General features: G+C 43.9%; 2 non-coding genes across 2 annotated transcripts; both read left to right on the top strand.

Annotated features, from left to right (window-relative positions):
* The first annotated feature begins 6,322 nt into the window (after positions 1 to 6,322).
* On the top strand, positions 6,323 to 6,394 carry TRNAQ-UUG (transfer RNA glutamine (anticodon UUG)). Its single transcript has one exon. It is a non-coding gene; the product is annotated as a tRNA-Gln (tRNA).
* Positions 6,395 to 16,112: 9,718 nt separating this feature from the next.
* TRNAQ-UUG (transfer RNA glutamine (anticodon UUG)) lies at positions 16,113 to 16,184 on the top strand. Its single transcript has one exon. It is a non-coding gene; the product is annotated as a tRNA-Gln (tRNA).
* The last annotated feature ends 5,581 nt before the right edge of the window (positions 16,185 to 21,765 follow it).

Raw genomic sequence — 21,765 nt, 5'->3', positions numbered from 1 at the left:
TCAAGCACCCAACATTTATATTAGGGTCATTCTGACAAACCAGTTACAGTATCTTTATATTGGAATCTGTGCCCTTTTATTTATTTATTTATTATCTCAGCCAGGGCACCAATAGTAAGCCCTTCCGTGTTCCTCTCACTAAATAGATATTTTTTATCTTTATCCAATACCTTTCACCTAACTCCTAATGATGCTAGCTCAATATTAATATTCATTTATTTCCACTTAAGGTTCCATTGGTAGCAGCATTTATTTTAATTTTATTTGTATTTGTATTTTTTCTCTCTTGAATGTTTAGTTCTCCTTAATAGCTGGTCTAATGTTTATTCAAATGTTTTCATTTATAGATAATAATAAACGTTATTACACTCCTCCACATCCTGACCCACTCTGAAAACCTCCCATCAGCTACCTTTTCGGTAGATATACTTTTCGTCAGTGTCTCTCCCTTACCCGTGAGCTGAGGGGTTAATTTCTTTCCCTTCTTCCAAACGTCACGGACATGGTCCGTCCCACTTCCGTGACGTCAGACTCATTCACCAATCACATACATTCCTTACTGACCAATCACGATGTATCTGCTCCTTTTTAAACTGAGTGTTTCACACTGACCGGTTCCCTTCTGACGAGCCATGTCGGGTGAAACACGCGCGTCAAGGGAATTACCTTGCGGCTCATCGTACCCACAATATCTGTTCTCAAATTTTGCGCTCTTTCTTTCTCGTCCATTTCCCCAGGGGGTTGGATTTAGGTGCCCTTGAAGGCACGGGGGGATTATCTACGGACTACCTACCTAGTAGCCTTGGCTCCTTATCATATTCCTCTCCATCTCCCTCTATTTCTCCCCTGCCTCCTTATGAGTATTTTACAAGTGTGGATTTCTCTGCATCCTGTGTTATTAGCAGTAATTCTCTCAGTCCGATTATCTAGCTAACCCCGCCATCTGACAGGTTTTCTGCACCTTGCAGCTACAGTTATCCATCACTAGTCTGTCTCTGCCACGAACAGACAGGATTACTGATAGCACAAAGTGTTGCATTGTCTCTATGCATATGGAATGGGGAATTGTTACAATTCTATAGTGCTAATAGTGCCCATTGGTTACAGACTCACGGCCAGCTCACATGCACCGTGAACGGGCGTATGATTGATAAACACCTCTTTGACGAATTGCCACATCTGGAAAATCGTTAAGAGTGTTTTCTTTCTGTATTCTGTGCTTTAATGGCAATTGCTCCAGCGCTAATATCTAGTTACCCAGCACTTTGACTATAGATCCAATTCTCCCCAATCATCAAGAGACTACTATACTGCCCAGCATTTTTCCTATTATATGGGGCAATGGGACAGGTGTATCCTGCAGCTACAGTAATCCATTACTAGTCTGCTTCTACCAAGTACAGACAGGATTACTGATAGTACGCATTGATGCACTGTCCCCACATATACTGAATTGTGAATTGCAACAAATCACAGTACTCAGTGGTTATTTATATTCACGGCTAGCCTACATGCACCGTGTACAGATAGGACGTACGATACATTTTTGACTAATTATTATATCTGCAAAATACATGCCAATCGATTTAGTCAGCTACTTGCAGTGCTGGCTATTTTTATCGACACTTATTACCCACAACGAACAGACTGTGCGCAACATTTGCAACTTTTTTTGATATATTGTTACATGTTTTCTGATATATTGTTACATGTCAATACACATGCCAATCCTCTGAGCCTGTTGCGCACAGACTCTGTATCAAGATCTCTCTATCCATCGAGGCAACCCTCTTTACTATACATACACAGGCTCTGCTAGCCTTCAACACTCCTTCTAGCACCTCATCTTTTTCCCCTTTCAATATCTATTATTATACTTTTTAACACAGACGTGTGTTCTACATATATTCATTTGAGTGCAACTTTGGAACTCCCTGAATCCAGAGTTATCAAGCCGTCTTATTTTATTCATCATTATCCTTATTTTTATTACTTTAGGTTTTCTCACTTTATTTATTAGTGTGGGACACTCCGGGTGATTGCCAAGTTGATAGGCAATTTTTAACATATATACTTTTCTTTCAATAAATTCTTTATTATTTTTATTTTTTAATTATTCTTTCTTGGATTGTTTTTTTCAGTATATTTTGGTATTTAAATCCATAATACCTTCTATACGCTCCCTGTACCCCTACATTGGTATACTACCCATTCTTCCGGTTCGTTCATTTCTACCAAGGGTTACCCCCTTTTCCTGGTAGTATACTTAGGGAGCTGTACCCAATCAGCTTATACTGGAGAAGTACTCACTTGTGAAAAGACAATAATATGAGTAAGTGTGAGGAGTTGAGGGGAATACAAATAAATAAAAACAGGGGCTCTAATAAAATAATACTAGTAAGAGATGGAGTGTATTTAAAAGGAAATTGCACCGGGTTTCAATTCACATGAACCTTGAGGAGCCACTGTGGGGCTTTAAAGGGACACTATAGTCACCAGAACATCTACAGCTTATTGTATTTGGTCTGGTGAGTAGAATCATTACCTTCAGGCTTTTTGCTGTAAACACTGTCTTTTCAGAGAAAATGCAGTGTTTACATTACAGCCTAGTGATAACTTCACTGGCCACTCATTGGACAGCTGTTAGAGATCCTTCTTGGGTCATGGCTGCCTAAAATGCATCCAAACATTCAGTATCTCCTCCCTCTGCATGCACACACTGAACTTGCCTCATAGAGATTCATTGATTCAATTCATCTCTTTGAGGAGATGCTGACTGGCCAGGGCTGTGTTTGAATCATGCTGGCTCTGCCCCTGATCTGCCTCTTTGTTAGTCTCAACCAATCCTATGGGGAAGCATTGTTATTGGAACAGGCTACTACTTCTGATGATGTCAGCAGACTGCTTTTTTTTTTTTTTTTTTTTTGGAGGCAAACAGCATGCAGTTACAGCTTCTGGCTTGAATACAATAAGATTTGCTATTTTTAGGGAGGTATGAGGGGCCCAAGGGGGCTAGATGCAGGGCCGGTGCAAGGATTTTTGCCGCCCTAGGCAAAAGTAAAGTTTGCCGCCCCCCCCCCCCCATATGACATCACAATGCCCCATGTTAACTAACGCAAGTGCTGCAGTGCCGCCGTGTTTACATTAAAAGGCCTGCAGGGACAGGCTATAGACACCAGAACCACTACATTAAGCTGCAGTGGTTCTGGGGACTAAAGTGTCCCTTTAATGTGAGGTAAATTAGAGATTAGTGCCACGAATAATATACTAGATTGCCTACTTACAATCAGATGAGGATGGTGATGGGCTCTAGCTGCAGTCTGGCTCCACTCGTCTGGTGTAGAACAGGCTCTCTGGAGGCTGTTTGTGTTCTGGGAGAACGGGAAGCAGCTCCATTTTTTTAAAGGCCCTCTACACAGCTCATGGTCTGGGCCCCAGGGTCCACCTTCATGTTCCACCAAATAGTTTGTTCACAGGAGTAGGGGATGTCCTGATATGTGTGTAAGGAATGCATTGTGTGAATCTGTGTTTGTATGTGTAAGGGCTGCAATGTGTGTTTCTGTGTATGTACGGGATGCAGTGTGTGCGTCTGTAAGGGGTGCATTGAGTGTGTGTAAGGGGTGCATTGAGTGTGTGTAAGGAATGCATTGTGTGTTTCTGTGTGTGTAAGGGATGCATTGTATGTAAGGGTTGAATTGCTTGTGTGTGTGTCTGTGTGTGTAATGCATTGTGTGTTTTTCTGTGTGCAAGGGGTGCATTGTGTGTGTGATGGATGTCAATCTCTCCCTCCTCCCTCGTCACTCTCTTCTCCCCCTCTCCCTCCCTCGTCACTCTCTTCTCCCCCTCTCCCCCCCTCGTCACTCTCTTCTCTCCCCCCTCGTCACTCTCTTCTCTCCCCCCCTTGTCCCTCTCTTCTCTCTCCCCCCTTGTCCCTCTCTTCTCCCCCCCTTGTCCCTCTCTTCTCCCCCCTCCCTTGTCACTCTCTTCTCCCCTCCCCACTCTCATTCCCCCTCCTAACCCCGTCAATTCCACTCCCTGTCAATTACTTCCCCCCCACCCTGTCAATTTATTCCCCCCCCCTTTCAATTTATTCCCCCCACCCTGCCTGTCCATTTATTCCCCCACCCTCCCTGTCCATTTACCCCCCCTTCCCTGTCCATTTATTCTCCCTGTCCATTTATTCCCCCCTCCCTGTCCATTTATTTCTCCCCCCTCCATGTCCATTTATTTCCCCCCCTCCCTCTCCATTTATTTCTCCTCCCCCCTCTCTCTCCATTTATTTCTCCTCCCCCCTCCCTCTCCATTTATTCCCCCCCCCTCCCTCTCCATTTATTTCTCCTGCCCTCCCCTCCCTCCCTCTCCATTTATTTCTCCTGCCCTCCCCTCCCTCCCTCTCCATTTATTTCTCCCCCCTCCCTCCCTCTCCATTTATTTCTCCCCCCTCCCTCCCTCTCCATTTATTTCCCCCCCCCTCCCTCTCCATTTATTTCTCCCCCCCCCTCCCTCTCCATTTATTTCTCCCCCCTCCCTCCCTCTCCATTTATTTCTCCCCCCCCTCTCCATTTATTTCTCCCCCCTCCCTCCCTCTCCATTTATTTCTCCCCCCCCCCTTTATTCCCCCCACCCTCCCCTACCTATGTTGTAGCGTGGCCGAGCTCTGTACTGTCCGCGGGTACAGGGAGCTTTTGTTTCCTGTACCCGGCCGGACTAAAAGGAAGTGAACACTCAGTGTTCACTTCCTGTTAGTCCGTCCGGGTACAGGAGATAAATGCTCCCTGTACCGGCGGATCATACAGGGCTCGGCCACGCTACAGTGAAGGAGTGACAGGAGGGAGCGCTGAGCGCTTCCCTCCTGTCAGCTCCTCTCTTCATGCTGCGCCCAGGGGACGCACCAGCCCGGGCGAAGCTGCAGCCGCCTGAGGCGCTCTACAGAGCGCTCGGGCGGCTGCAGCATTAGGGGGGCCGGCACTCCTGGCGGCGTCCCTTCCCAAGGGGCGCCCTAGGCGGCTGCCTAGTCCGCCTTAATGGTAGCGCCGGCCCTGGCTAGATGGTGGCTTTAAAACTATAGGCTCAGCAATACATGTTTGTGTTCCTGACCCTATAGTGATCCTTTAAATAAACGAGCAGGGAACTTAAAGACTAAAAGATATGTAGGGTAATGGAGTGGAGGGTCCTAAAGGAAAATAAAAATAAGAGTAGGGGAGTGGGGAATTGGCTGTGAAAGAGTGTAAGCCAAGGCTCCACCAAAAAAAAAAAAAAAAATACCGTTTAGTAGATATACTCCAAATGCAAACTTGCATGCATTTAATCATGCATTTTTTCATTGCAGTTATATTTAGAAACATCTTACAAAAATTGCTGATCTCTTGACTGCTGCCTTTACAAGCCCTCCTCTTCTAACCCCACCCAAAGTTTATGTGATGTTAAATCATAGACTTCCCATTGCAGCTCAATAAGAAGTCTTTGCAAGGCAGGTGCTCTGGACAATTGCTGCCTCTTGAGTTCAGTGGGGTATCACTCTTTGAAATTTCTCCAACGAAAGTCATACTAGACTCATACTTTGAACACACTTCCCCCAAGGACCTTAATGAGACGAATTAACTGCTTTTTGTATATACGTTAATTTATGCCAGATTAGCAATGGTTCATATCGATAGCTGTTTTGTCTTATTTGTCTGGGTTCTAAAGCTGTCTTGGTTTTGTCTTGTGCTGACAAGCCAATTATTAAATATGCGGATGCAACCCTAGTGGGTGGATTGATATATTGCTTTACATCTCTATTTTCTTTGTTCTTTTTTTATTTATGTTTCTATTGTTTGCACTTTTTCCTTGGAGCCTTGTGAGTGATCTGATCTTTGCTCTTTACTATGTGCACAGGTGATTTATGTATGTGGGTCCTTACCTCTTCTTCATTCAGCCCCTCCTAAATATGCTCATGTAATTCTTATATGTGTTATCTTGTTAAAGGTTCTTGTTGTGGATAAATATAACTTATGCTGAACGAGTCACATAAGTGTTCTACTTTGGAATTGTGAACCTATGTTTGGCTGGAGACTGCACAGGGGCAAGAACACACCCAACGTTAACAACAATAAGAAAAGTGCATGCCTTAAAGGTGAGACTTATAGTTTAATTTCATTCAAAAGTGGTGTAGAGATTTAGAGAGATGCCTTTCTATGCAGAAAATAATTAAAGTCAAAAAACGAGTTTTGACAGTTTTTATTTTATGAGGATGTAAAATTAAGCAACCTGTCATAATTATAATTTTCGTTGTCATATGAGACATACATAAAATATTTGCTGATCTTTTCTGTGGTGTATAGGTTCTATGGTGTAATGGTTAGCACTCTGGACTTTGAATCCAGCAATCTGAGTTCAAATCTCAGTAGAACCTGCTTTTATATTCTTTTAAATCCCATTTTTTTGATTAACGATTTATGTGCACTAGTGCCAAATGTAGAAATTCTTGATACCATAAACTTAGGAAGCTATCAGACAGTTCAAATCTCTGTGGAAAACTGTATTTTAATTTTCCATGTCTAGAAGCCTCAAATACCTCATTCCTATTTAGACTGGTTAAAGGGACACTATAGGCAACCAAACCACTCCAGCTCTCTGAAGTGGTCTGGGTGCAGTGTCACTATTGCCCTTTGTCCTGCAATGTAAAACTTTGCAGTCTAGAGAAACCACACAGCCTTGCTAGGCGACTTTTGGTTGCCTGACGCAGAGGGCCTAATGCACCCACTGTAACGATATCTTACCTTTCTCCTCCGAAACCGCACGGCATGGCTTGCTCTTCCGACACTTCCGGGAGGTGGCGTAGCCTGTCTGACACCGGCCGCTCCAAACACGCCCCTTCCTTTGATGCGACGCATGAGCGTCGACGTCATGACAATACTGCCGCGAAAATTCAAACGATTCCACGCTCCCTGACATTTTGGTGGCGTGGAATTAAAGCTACAAGCACTACACTATATAAGGGCGCCTTTGTTCAGCGCCTTATTGTGGTTCTTTCTTGGTTCCCTCTAGTGCTATATAGTTTCTCTATTGTTATTCTGGTATTTTGACTTCTGGCTTACCCTTTTTGACTACTCTTCTCTCTGGTATCCTGACTTCGGCTTGTTTATTCGTGTGTCCACTTTCTGGTATCCCCTGACTGTTGGCTATTTATTTGACTATTCTAAAGCGTTAAACCCTGCCACTCTGAGGTCCGGTAATACGCTTCCTTATAAAGAGAGGACCGCGGCCGGCCCCTGGGAAAGGTGAGTAACGCTACAGTACCCCCCCCGAGGACACTCCCTCCGGGCGGGCAGGACCAGGCCTGGCAGGAAAACGCGAATGGAAAGAACGCACAAGGCGGGGAGCATGAACAGCATCAGCAGAAATCCAACTGCGCTCCTCAGGCCCATAACCCTTCCAATGGACCAAGTACTGAAGCCGACCCCTAAGGAAATGAGAGTCAAGAACAGCAGACACTTCGAATTCCTCATGACCCTCCACAGAGACAGGAGGGGGAGGAGAAGCATGCCGGGTATAGCGGTTGCGTACGTAAGGCTTCAACAATGAGGTGTGAAAGACATTAGGTATACGCAGATTCTTAGGCAGACCCAAGGCATAAGAAACGGGATTAACCTTATGTATAATACGATAAGGACCAATGAAGCGGGGAGCCAATTTCATAGAAGGCACCCGGAGGCGAATATTCCGTGTGGAAAGCAAAACCCTGTCCCCCACAACATAGGAAGGAGCCGCTCTGCGATGCTTGTCAGCCTGAGCCTTCTGGCGAGCAGCAGAGTCAACCAAAGAATGCTGAACCTGCTCCCAAGTATTACGCAAACCAGCCAAATGCTCATCCAGAACTGGCATGCCCTGTGAGGAGAATGCAGCCGGAAGAACAACGGGATGCTGGCCATAGACGACGTAAAAAGGGCTTTTGCCGGAAGATTCATGAGTGGCGTTATTCCGAGCAAATTCAGCCCAAGGAAGCAGGTCAGACCAATTGTCCTGATGGTGAGACACAAAACAACGGAGGTACTGCTCCAGAGACTGGTTGGCACGTTCAGCAGCTCCATTAGACTGGGGATGGTAAGCGGAAGAAAACGAGAGAGAAATACCCATTTCTGAACAAAAGGCTTTCCAGAACCTGGAAATAAATTGGCTACCCCTATCGGACACAATAGATAAGGGAATGCCATGTAACCGAAATACTTCTCTAGCGAAGATAAGAGCCAGTTCCTTGGATGTGGGCAACTTGCGAAGAGACACAAAGTGAGCCATTTTGGAAAACCGATCAACTATCATCAGGATGACTGTGTTACCATTCGAAGGGGGTAATTCAACAATAAAATCCATTGATGGGTTGGACCAAGGCCTCTCGGGAACGGGTAACGGATGCAACAGCCCACAAGGAACTCTAAGAGAGGATTTCATACAGGCACAAGTAGTACAAGCACTTATATAGTCAGTGACATCCTTTCGTAAGGAATCCCACCAAAAATACAGAGAAACAGCTGACACCGTTTTGGAAATACCAGGATGTCCAGCAGTCTTCGTATCATGATAGAGTGACAGAATATCCCGTCTCTCGGGAACGTCAACGAACAATTTATTATTAGGCCTCTCGCTAGGTGCCATGCTTTGTTTCGCTTGTATGGCCTGCAAGAGGGACGAGGAAATAGACAATATAGTAGTTGCTATTATCCTGTCTGGGGGAATGACAGGAGTAACATCAATCTCCTGTTTGTCAATAGTTTCAAACTGTCTGGACAGAGCGTCCGCTTTAGTGTTCCGATCACCTGGCCTATAGGTGATTATATAATTGAAATGAGACAAGAACAGTGACCACCTAGCCTGCCTGGAAGACAATCTTTTAGCTTCGCTAAGGTAGGATAGGTTCTTATGATCCGTAAATATGAGGATGGGATCCTTAGTGCCTTCTAACAAATGTCTCCATTCTTTGAGTGCTAAAATGATAGCAAGGAGTTCGCGATTACCCACATCATAATTCTTTTCTGCTTTGGACATTTGTTTAGAAAAGAAGCCACAAGGATGCAATGGCTTGTCAGGAGACTCTCTTTGGGATAAGACAGCACCTACCCCTATATCGGAAGCATCAACCTCAAGTATATAGGGCAATGAGGGGACAGGATGCTGTAAAATAGGTGCAGAGGCGAACGTAGTCTTAAGAAAGTCAAAAGCCTGAAGTGCCTCGGTAGACCAGGCACGTGTATTGCCATCCTTTTTAGTCATACGAGTAATAGGTGCTACAATAGACGAAAAACCTTTGATAAAATGTCTATCATAATTAGAGAAACCCAGAAAACGCTGGATGGCTTTCAGACCTTGCGGCAGAGGCCATTCTATGACAGCAGCGAGCTTCCGGGGATCCATACGAAAACCCTTAGCGGAAATCAAATACCCCAAAAACTGGACCTCGGATTGGTCGAATAGACATTTTTCTAGTTTACAATAAAGGCCATTAGCAAGAAGGGTCTTCAGAACTGTCGTAACATGTCTGTGATGAGTGTGTAGATCTGTAGAATATATTAAAATGTCGTCCAAGTACACAATAACAAATGAGTGAATAAAGTCTCTTAAGACATCATTAATAAATTCTTGGAATACTGCTGGGGCATTGCAAAGCCCAAATGGCATGACGGTATACTCATAATGACCTGACCTAGTGTTGAATGCTGTCTTCCATTCATGGTCCTTTTTTATACGTATCAAATTGTATGCTCCTCTAAGATCTAGTTTGGTGAATACCGTAGCATGTTTGAGCCTGTCAAACAATTCTGTTATTAATGGTATAGGGTAAGCATTTTTGATGGTGATTTTATTTAGACCTCTATAATCAATACAAGGTCTTAAATCACCTTCTTTCTTCGATACAAAGAAGAACCCCGCTCCAGCCGGAAGAGAATCTCCTAATAAATCCCTTGTCTAATGATTCCTTAATGTTTTCCTCCATGACACGGTGTTCTTGAACCGATAAAGGGTACACCCTGCCCTTTGGAGGTATAGTGCGTAAGTTAATAGCACAATCGTAGGGTCTGTGAGGCGGTAATTTGTCGGCTTCCCTTTTATTGAAGACAGTTTTTAGAGATAAGTACTGAGAGGGTATAGCCGTAGACAAAGGAGGAATGGTAGGAACATTAATAGAATTCACAGGCGTGACTTCAATAGTACATGACTCGTGGCAGGCTTCACTCCATGATTTTATCTGCCCTGTCTCCCAGTCAAAAATGGGATTGTGGGCACGTAACCATGGATACCCTAACACTAATTGTGAAGAGGGAGAGGTGATGACCTGGAACCGAATGGTTTCATAGTGTAAAACCCCTGTGTACATGTGTAACGGTGCAGTCTCATGAGTAACAACTGGAGATATCAATGGTCTACCATCTATGGCCTCAACGGCCAAGGGTATCTCCTTCTCTCTGATGGGAATGTTGTTTTTCTTTACAAAACCAGTCTATAAAATTCTCAGCTGCCCCAGAGTCAACCAGAGCGTATATATTTTCAACTATACAACTCTCTCCCATATGTAAAGAAACAGGGAGAAGCAGTCGGTTAGGAGGCAATGTAGGAGACTTAGAAATCACACCCAAGGCCAGTCCCCTATAAGGTCTTAGGTGCAAGAGTTTTCCGGGAGCAAAGGACATTCCTTTACCATATGGTCTCTCCTACCACAATATAGGCAGAGTCCCTCCCTTCTCCTATGTAATTTTTCATTATCAGAGAGTTTGGCAACCCCTAATTGCATAGGTTCCTCTTCAGATACTTTAACACTCTCCGGTATATTAACTCTGGGGTGAATAGGTGTAACAAAACGTCTATTCCTGTTCTTGGTATAGAGCCTGTCACGAATCCTATTATCTATATCAATGAGGTAGTCAATAAGGTCCTCTAAGGCAATAGGAAGCTCCTTAGCTGCTACCTCATCCAATATAGAGTCTGATAAACCTTCCATGAAGGCAGTAGTTAACCCATTGTTGGTCCAATCTACCTGTGAGGCAAGGGTACGAAACTGAATAGCGAAATCAGCCACAGACCTAGAACCCTGTTTAACTCTCATTAATGCTCTTGCGGCATTCTTAGACCTTTTCATAGTGTCAAAAGTTCTGCGAAAAGCTGTAAGAAAACTGTGAAAATCATGCACCATAGGTCCATTAGCTTCCCAAATAGGATTTGCCCACTCAAGTGCTTTATCGGTAAGTTGGTGCATAAAGAACCCAACTTTAGACCTCTCTGTGGGAAATGAACGTGGATACATCTCAAAGTGAAATTCTATTTGGTTAATGAACCCTCTGCATGTCTTAGAATCCCCTCCATACCTAGGAGGAGGTGTTAAATGGGCCAAAGTATTAGGCAAAGTAGATACTTCAGGAACAAGGGGTGTAGGAGGGTTAGGTGTGGTTGCTGGAATGGTTCTAGCTAAGAGCGTCTGGAGAGCCTGAGCTATCTGATCCATACGGTGATCCTGCTCTATAAATCTAGCCTCATGGGACGCCATCTGTTGAGCTAAATCTGCGGGGTCCATGGCCCTATCGTAACGAGAATATACCCCTACACGCAGGATCCAGCTAAACAGAAGACAGTACAGAGGTGAGATACGTCTACCGGACCTTAGAATGGCCGGACTCGACGTATATAGGAGAAGTACAGAGTCAGGAATGATCCGAGGTCAAGGGCACAAAGAGACACTGTAAACGAGGACTAGCCGGGGTCTGGTACACAGGAAAACGAAGCCAGAATACAAAGCCAAAGCCAAAGGTCAAATACGGAGGAACACAACTGAACACAACAAGCGCTAAAGGGAACTAAAACAGAAACCACGATAGGGCAAGGAACTAAGGGAAAAGGGTAAGTATAAGTAGCTTCAAAACTAATGTGATTGGCTCCTGTCACTTCCACACCCCCAAAAGGTAAGTGTATGGGGTGTGTGGCATGACAGGGGCCAATGGGAGCCTTTTGGCAATTTAGGCTCCCACTGTCTCTTCAAGAGCACGCCCGAGACTCGCGGCGCGCTCTTAGATTCAGGCGGGACACGTGACCGCATCTCGCGGTCACTGCCCGTCTTCCTGCCAGAAGCGTCGGATGAGCCGCGCGCGGCTTGTGCAGCCGCAGGACCGCGCGCGGCTTGAAGAGAGGACCGCGGCCGGCCCCTGGGAAAGGTGAGTAACGCTACAAGAAGCTAGGGCTGCTTCTGAGGCATTTAAGAAAGCCTTTTCATCAGCACCCATATTAAGACATCCCGATCCCTCTCGTTCTTTCCTACTAGAGGGGGACGCATCCGAGACTGGTATAGGGGCAGTATTATCCCAAAGACCCTCAGATGATCTACCTTTACATCCTTGCGGTTTTTATTCTATAAAATTGACAGAGACTGAAAAAAGGTATGACATAGGGGACAGAGAATTGTTGGCAATCATTTCGGCCCTCAAGGAGTGGCGACATGTGTTAGAGGGGTCTGTTATACCTATTACCATACTTACCGATCATAAGAACCTTTCCTATTTCGGGGAAGCTAAAAGAATGACAGACAGGTTCATTGGTCCTTGTTTTTAACACGTTTTAATTACATAATGACATATACACCTGGATCAAGGAATACTAAGGCTGATGCCTTGTCCCGACAATATGAACCACAATCCTCTACCGAGACCCAAGTATCATCCATATTTCCAGCCGAACGCATTATAGCCACCATTCAAGCTAAAATCTCCTCTGGCTTACTGGAGGAATTATCCAAACTCCAGCATCACTCTTCTTTACCCATTTCCCGGGGAAATTATATGTGCCTCTTGTTCATAGGGAAAAAGTCTTGTCCTTGATGCACAATTCCAAAAAAGCCGGTCATCCCGGTATCCATAAAACTGAGTCCCTCCTTGAAAAGCAATTTTGGTGGCCTTCCTACAAGAAGGATGTCAAAGAATTAGTTCTTGCCTGTAATATCTGTTCAGCTACCAAAATACCTAAAGGACATCCGTGTGGCCTTCTCATGCTGTTACCCATTCCTGATAAACCTTGGTCTAGTATTGCCATGGATTTTATAGTTGATCTACCTCCCTCCAAAAACAACAGTGTCATCTTGACCATCATTGATAGGTTCTCAAAAATGACACATCTTGTTCCCTTGGTCAAACTGCCGTCTTCCTCTGAATTGGCCACTCTGTTTATAAGGGAGGTTGTTCGCTTACATGGCATGCCAAATGATATAACTTCTGATAGGGGTCGACAATTTATTTCTTGGTTTTGGAAGGCATTCTGTAACCAATTGGGCATTCACCTTAATTTTTCTTCTTCATATCATCCTCAGTCTAATGGCGTTACTGAAAGGATGAATCAATCACTCCAACAGTATATTTGTTGCTTTACTTCCGATCATCAAGATGATTGGGTGGAATTACTCCCTTGGGCTGAATTTGCCCACAACATTCAGGTTCATGAATCTACAAAACACAGTCCCTTTTTTTTTTTTATCAATTATGGCTTTGACCCTACTACTCTTTCGAGTTCCCTTTCTTCTACTGGAGTGCCAAGTGTAAACAGCACTATGAAAAGTATTGAGGAAACTTGGTCAGGGGTTAAACAAATATTGGTTCAAAGGGCCAAGACACACACGTGTAATGTGGATAGATCTCGTAGAGCTGCTCCTACTTATGTTGTGGGTGACAAGGTGTGGTGAAGTACACGTAATATTAAACTGAAAGCACCCTCGATGAAGTTTGCTCCACGTTATATTGGTCCTTTCAAAATACTTAATCGCATTAACCCAGTCTGTTACAGGTTGCTCTTGCCCGCCTCTATGAAGATACTGAATGCCTTCCATGTTTCCTTCCTTAAACCTTTAGTATGCAATCGTTGTACCAAAAAACATTCCAAACCTCCTTCAATACTCATGGATGGTTGAAACGAATATGAAGTCAGGTCCATTTTGGACTCCCGTGTTTCTGATTGATTGGAAAGGGTATGGTCCTGAGGAGAGGTCATGGGTTGATGCCTCTGATGTCCATGCCCCTTATTTACTTTGTTCATTTCGCAAACGCTGTTCTAGTTGGTCTGGTCCTCCCTGCCCAGTGGGCGGTTCTCGAGGGGGGGTACTGTAACGATATCTTACCTTTCTCCTCTGGACTCGCGCGGCATGGCTTCCTCTTCCGACACTTCCGGGAGGCGGCGTAGCCTGTCTGATGCCGGCCGCTCCAAACATGCCCCTTCTTATGAGGCGACGCATGAGCGTCGGTGTCATGAGAATACTGCCGCGAAAATTAAAATGATTCCACACTCCCTGACATTTTGGGGGCATGGAATTAAAGCTACAAGCACTACACTATAAAAGGGCGCCTTTGTTCAGCGCCCTATTGTGGTTCTTTCTTGGTTCCCTCTAGTGCTATATAGTTTCTCTATTGTTATTCTGGTATTTTGCCTTCTGGCTTACCCTTGTTTTGTTTTTTTTGACATTCCTTATTTTTTGATTTATTCAAGCATGACATGTACCTGCGTTACATTTCAACCGGTTTCAACAATAGCATTATCGTGACAGTATACATAGCAACATGTGAGTAGTGTCAACAATTAACAACGAAGCTATATTATTTTCCTTTGTAGCGTACATATGGCAATAAACAGTATAGAGTGTTGGGTTGTGGTGTGAGACTCCTCTTGTTATGAGTGAGTGGGACCGTAAGGTACATGTCATTGTGTGAGTAAGGCTGTTAATCCACTAGAATGCTGTAAGTGTTCGTTTATCATAAACCTAATGTCAAGCGACTGGTAGTAGGTACGAGGGGAAAGGTTTACACCATAGTGGTGGTGTCCGATCTGTATCTTTTGGTGGCTTATCAAGTCTGAGGGTATAGCTTGGTGCGAAAAAGCCTTTCACCATCAGAATGTGCCATATTCCCTTTATGTTACTTTGGGTTGGCAGTGAATCTTTGTACATTGTCGAGCGGGGGTAGGGGAGGGTATGTGTATGGGTTGTGATATGTCAAGCTGGTTGGGTGGGGTTAATGGAAGATTGGGACATCAGCTTCGTGAGTATGTCGAGTCAGTGGGGTCATAGGTCCCATTACATACATTATTTCGTCTGTGTATACAGCGGTGTGGGTTCTGGACGGTAACACTCTGACCCATCGGTCCTCGGGACACTGCTGGTCCTTGTGCCAGAGTAATGTACCTGTCCTAGAAGCTTTCGGAACGTTTATGTGATGTTAAATCATAGACTTCCCATTGCAGCTCAATAAGAAGTCTTTGCAAGGCAGGTGCTCTGGACAATTGCTGCCTCTTGAGTTCAGTGGGGTATCACTCTTTGAAATTTCTCCAACGAAAGTCATACTAGACTCATACTTTGAACACACTTCCCCCAAGGACCTTAATGAGACGAATTAACTGCTTTTTGTATATACGTTAATTTATGCCAGATTAGCAATGGTTCATATCGATAGCTGTTTTGTCTTATTTGTCTGGGTTCTAAAGCTGTCTTGGTTTTGTCTTGTGCTGACAAGCCAATTATTAAATATGCGGATGCAACCCTAGTGGGTGGATTGATATATTGCTTTATATCTCTATTTTCTTTGTTCTTTTTTTTATTTATGTTTCTATTGTTTGCACTTTTTCCTTGGAGCCTTGTGAGTGATCTGATCTTTGCTCTTTACTATGTGCACGGTTGATTTATGTATGTGGGTCCTTACCTCTTCTTCATTCAGCCCCTCCTAAATATGCTCATGTAATTCTTATATGTGTTATCTTGTTAAAGGTTCTTGTTGTGGATAAATATAACTTATGCTGAACGAGTCACATAAGTGTTCTACTTTGGAATTGTGAACCTATGTTTGGCTGGAGACTGCACTGGGGCAAGAACACACCCAACGTTAACAACAATAAGAAAAGTGCATGCCTTAAAGGTGAGACTTATAGTTTAATTTCATTCAAAAGTGGTGTAGAGATTTAGAGAGATGCCTTTCTATGCAGAAAATAATTAAAGTCAAAAAACGAGTTTTGACAGTTTTTATTTTATGAGGATGTAAAATTAAGCAACCTGTCATAATTATAATTTTCGTTGTCATATGAGACATACATAAAATATTTGCTGATCTTTTCTGTGGTGTATAGGTTCTATGGTGTAATGGTTAGCACTCTGGACTTTGAATCCAGCAATCTGAGTTCAAATCTCAGTAGAACCTGCTTTTATATTCTTTTAAATGCCATTTTTCTGATTAACGATTTATGTGCACTAGTGCCAAATGTAGAAATTCTTGATACCATAAACTTAGGAAGCTATCAGACAGTTCAAATCTCTGTGGAAATCTGTATTTTAATTTTCCATGTCTAGAAGCCTCAAATACCTCATTCCTATTTAGACTGGTTAAAGGGACACTATAGGCAACCAAACCACTCCAGCTCCCTGAAGTGGTCTGGGTGCAGTGTCACTATTGCCCTTTGTCCTGCAATGTAAAACTTTGCAGTCTAGAGAAACCACACAGCCTTGCTAGGCGACTTTTGGTTGCCTGACGCAGAGGGCCTAATGCACCCACTGTAACGATATCTTACCTTTCTCCTCCGAACCCGCACGGCATGGCTTGCTCTTCCGACACTTCCGGGAGGTGGCGTAGCCTGTCTGACACCGGCCGCTCCAAACACGCCCCTTCCTTTGACGTGACGCATGAGCGTCGACGTCATGACAATACTGCCGCGAAAATTCAAACGATTCCACGCTCCCTGACATTTTGGTGGCGTGGAATTAAAGCTATAAGCACTACACTATAAAAGGGCGCCTTTGTTCAGCGCCTTATTGTGGTTCTTTCTTGGTTCCCTCTAGTGCTATATAGTTTCTCTATTGTTATTCTGGTATTTTGCCTTCTGGCTTACCCTTGTTTTTTTTTTTTTGACATTCCTTATTTTTTGATTTATTCAAGCACGACCTGTACCTGCGTTACATTTCAACCGGTTTCAACAATAGCATTATCGTGACAGTATACATAGCAACATGTGAGTAGTGTCAACAATTAACAACGAAGCTATATTATTTTCCTTTGTAGCGTACATATGGCAATAAACAGTCTGGAGTGTTGGGTTGTGGTGTGAGACTCCTCTTGTTATGAGTGAGTGGGACCGTAAGGTACATGTCATTGTGTGAGTAAGGCTGTTAATCCACTAGAATGCTGTAATTGTTCGTTTATCATAAACCTAATGTCAAGCGACTGGTAGTAGGTACGTGGGGAAAGGTTTACACCAGTGGTAGTCAACCTTTTTCTACCTACCGCCCACTAATGCATCTTTTTGGTTGAAAAAATGTCCTTACCGCCCACCAGTTTTCGCGCAAGTGCAGAATATTTTTTTCGAAAGGAGGGTGTTTTAAAAAAAATAAATGTACGTACATTTATCCTTTTTATTTCCAATTAATGCATGTTTATAATGGTTTTTTTTTTTTTTGTTTTTTTTTTTTTTCATGATTTAAGATATGTTTAATAGCTTTTTCAAATGTAGACCACATAGGTCTAACTCATAACAGAACAACGACAAATACCACAGAATATACAATACACATTGCTTTCTTTAGGGGTTAGAACATTCACTGAGGAACAGGCGCTGTAGCGATTCCAAGGGTGTACTGACCAGGGCCCTAAATGTAGAAAACTGTTTTGGTTCTTTTATTTTTTTTTTAAATTAAATAATAAATATCAATTTCAAGGGGAGGGGGAAATCATAATGGCTGTTGATTTTTTATTATTATTTTTCCAATTCCCCGGTGAAAATAATAATAAAAAAAAAAAAAATCGGTTTACACCATTTTTATTTTCACAAAACAAATAAAAGGCAATGAAATAAAAAGAATTTAAAAAAGAAAAAAACATTTATGTTTATAATGTTTTTAACTTTATAAAGTTTAATGAGAAAACAAAGTAAATTGAAATTACCTTTACTAGTGATTAATGAGATCCTTGAGGTTGATGCTGCAAGGCTAAATATTTGATATCTGGTTCGATTTTCTTAAGGAACAAACGAAGGTCTCCTCTTTCGGTGATATTCAGACGACTTCGCTGTTTGCGCATAATATGATTTCTCATCTGTGCGTCAGCTCCCCTCTTCTGCCTCCTCAATTCCCCTCCCCACCTTTCCCCCCCCTTTTTTTTTTACCTTCCTGATAGCAATGCCCAGTAGGCAGGCTGAGCTAGGTATCCCACTATAACAGACTGGCACACATACATACATACATACATACAGACACACAAGACACACATACATACATACAGGCACACACACACACAAGACATACATATAAAGACACATACACACATACAGACACAAGAAACAGACACAAATACATACACACATATATACAGACATACACACACACGACAGATACAAAGACATAAATTCAGACACACACAATACATACATACAAAGACACACACACACGACATGCATACAAAGACACACACACACACAAGACATGCATACAAAGACACACACACGACATACATACAAAGACAAGACACACATATATACAGACATACACATACATAAGACACACATATAGAAACAAACAAGACATATATACAAAGACAAGACACACATATATACAGACATACACACACACAAGACACATAAGACATACATACAGACACACACAAGACATACAAAGACAAGACACATATATACAGACATACACACACACAAGACACATACATAAGACACACATAGACACACACAAGACATACATACAAAGACAAGACACACATATATACAGACACACACACACATACATAAGACACACATACAGACACACAAGACATACATACAAAGACAAGACACACATATATACAGACATACACACACACACACAAGACACATACATAAGACACACATACAGACACACACAAGACATACATACAAAGACAAGACACATGTATACAGACATACACACACACAAGACACATACATAAGACACACATACAGACACACACAAGACATACATACAAAGACACATACACAAACAAACACACAGATTATATTTAAGTCACCCTCCTGTTTCCTACCTTTAAAGTGCAGGAGTGTGACTTTCCCTGGGGTCCAGTGGTGGCTCAGGTGGATGGGAGTCAGAGTCCCCACTCTGACTCCCTCCTCCTCCTTCCTCCCGCGCGGCTCTCTGTATGCTGGGAGGAGTGACCGGGGAATCACTTCCTCCCAGCTCTGTGATGTCATCACAGGGGGCCCGGTCGCGCTGTTAAAGCGCCCAGCGCTGACCGGGCCCCCTCACAATCCACATCCATCGGGTGGCCCTGACAGCATGGGGCACCCGATGGACCCCTCCATATGCGGCCCCGGCGGTTTGCCACCGGGGCCGCAAGTGGTGATGGCGGTACCCTGTCACAGCGGTACCGCCGCCTCGCGCCCGCCCGCCTGCCTGCCCAATTTGGAAAACAAAAATTGAAAATCCCTACCGCCCACCTGGAATCCTGAAACGCCCACTAGTGGGCGGTAGGGACCAGGTTGACGACCCATGGTTTACACCATAGTGGTGGTGTCTGATCTGTATCTTTTGGTGGCTTATCAAGTCTGAGGGTATAGCTTGGTGCGAAAAAGCCTTTCACCATCAGAATGTGCCATATTCCCTTAATGTTACTTTGGGTTGGCAGTGAATCTTTGTACATTGTCGAGCGGGGGTAGGGGAGGGTATGTGTATGGGTTGTGATATGTCAAGCTGGTTGGGTGGGGTTAATGGAAGATTGGGACATCAGCTTCATGAGTATGTCGAGTCAGTGGGGTCATAGGTCCCATTACATACATTATTTCGTCTGTGTATACAGCGGTGTGGGTTCTGGCCGGTAACACTCTGACCCATCGGTCCTCGGGACCCTGCTGGTCCTTGTGCCAGAGTAATGTACCTGTCCTAGAAGCTTTCGGAACGAATGATTCGTTCCCTGGTCCCTGTGTGGGTGGGTGGGTGGGAAGGGTGGGACTACTGGGGCTGGGGTTAGCGGAGTGGGGAATGGGAACGGGAGGGGTTGGGCGTGGGAGACCAGGGTGAGCCCCCCTCGGCCCCCGCGGCCATGCCATCGCCTCCCAGATCTGCGGGCCGTGGCTGCCCTGCTGTCTGCTGCGGGTAGGCCCTCTCGAGTCAACAGGCATTTGGGGTGTGTACTATGCTGACCCCTTCGAAATATATGACTTCCACGGGTACCATTTGAGAGCGCATTTGTCCGAGCGCTCTTGCAGGGAGGCGGTCATGATTTCCATGTCGTAGATGTTTTCCACTTTATCTACCCATTGTCTAAATGTGGGAACCGTTGGGCGTTTCCAGTGCTGGGGTATGAGGGCTTTGGCTGCAGTGAGCAGATGTATGGTGAGGGAGTTTTTGTATGTGCGCGTGGGCGTGTGGTGTAGAAGCATCGTCAGGGGCTGGAGGGCAAGGTCTGATCCTGTAATCTCCCTGATCTTTGTATTTATCATCTGCCAGAATGGTGTTATGTGTGGGCAGGACCACCAGATGTGTAGGTTAGTACCAGGCTCTGCACCACATCTCCAGCATTCACCTGTAGCAGCATCTTGTATGTGCCTGAGGGTGTCCGGTGTTTGATACCAATGTGTCAGGAGTTTATAACTAGTTTCTTGGAACTTTGAGCTTATGGAGCATTTGTGTGTGTGAGGAGGAATATTTTATCCCAGTCTTGGTCCGTCAATTGGGTTCCAGTCTCCCTTTCCCATTTACTCGTGAAGCCTAGCAGGCCACTGTCCACCGACAACAGGAGAGTAACGTACATGCGGGAGATGCCATGTTCTATGTGTCCTGGCTTACCATTTTTCACTACTCTTCTCTCTGGTATCCTGACTTCGGCTTGTTTATTCGTGTGTTCACTTTCTGGTATCCCCTGACTCTTGGCTATTTATTTGACTATTCTAAAGCGTTAAACCCGGCCACTCTAAGGTCCGGTAATACGCTTCCTTATAGATTGCACTCTGCGGGTTTGGGTCACTATCGTGACACCCATGGCGCTCACCACGTATGCGCTTTAGATCCCCCGTTAGATAATGACGGAGGAGGCAGAGTGCGGTCCCACCACGGAGGGACATTGCAACTGGGATTGGGTAAGTAAACCCTTTATTGGAGCGGGGGCCGCAAGAGCGGGGGAAGGCAGAGGGATCTATAGTGTTTGGAGTTTGTATTCCTAACACCCATTAATGCCACTAAACACACACTCCAACATACATACATGCACTCCTGTTGTACTTTCTGTAGCACTGCATACAGCTCGTCATTCAGTCTGGGGCCACACAATATTGTCCCAAATATAAAGTGGAGCTCCAGGAACAAACCTTGCTTACACTTAACAATGAAGGATGTGGACTGGAAACATGCCCATATATATAGCGTAGTAAACAAAGTAGTTTTTTAAAAGTGCTGTAGATTCAAAAACATGTTCTGGAAATATAACAATATAATAGAAGAATTGCACCAAGTAGTGAATGCACTGTAAACAATACTTATAAACAGGAGTAGAGTGCAGTTTTTCTGCAAATATCTAAAAGTTTTTTAAAACAAAAAACATAGTATACTCTGTATGGGACATGTACAAAATAGAATAACAGGAATAGAACTCACAAGGTGCCTGTTCAGGCTTGGATATCCAGAAAAATAAAGGATGCAGGAATCACTAGGATAAAAAAAAAAACATTTATTGAATAAATAGAATAAATGACACTAATTGAAATGGACTAGTGGTATATATTATGCAGCGAAAAAGCAAGCCTCAAATACGCATA

Source organism: Pelobates fuscus, chromosome 5 (assembly GCF_036172605.1).
Source record: "Pelobates fuscus isolate aPelFus1 chromosome 5, aPelFus1.pri, whole genome shotgun sequence".
Classification (NCBI taxonomy): domain Eukaryota; kingdom Metazoa; phylum Chordata; class Amphibia; order Anura; family Pelobatidae; genus Pelobates; species Pelobates fuscus.
Note: the sequence above shows the minus strand (reverse complement) of the source record. Positions and strands in the feature narration are given on the sequence as shown.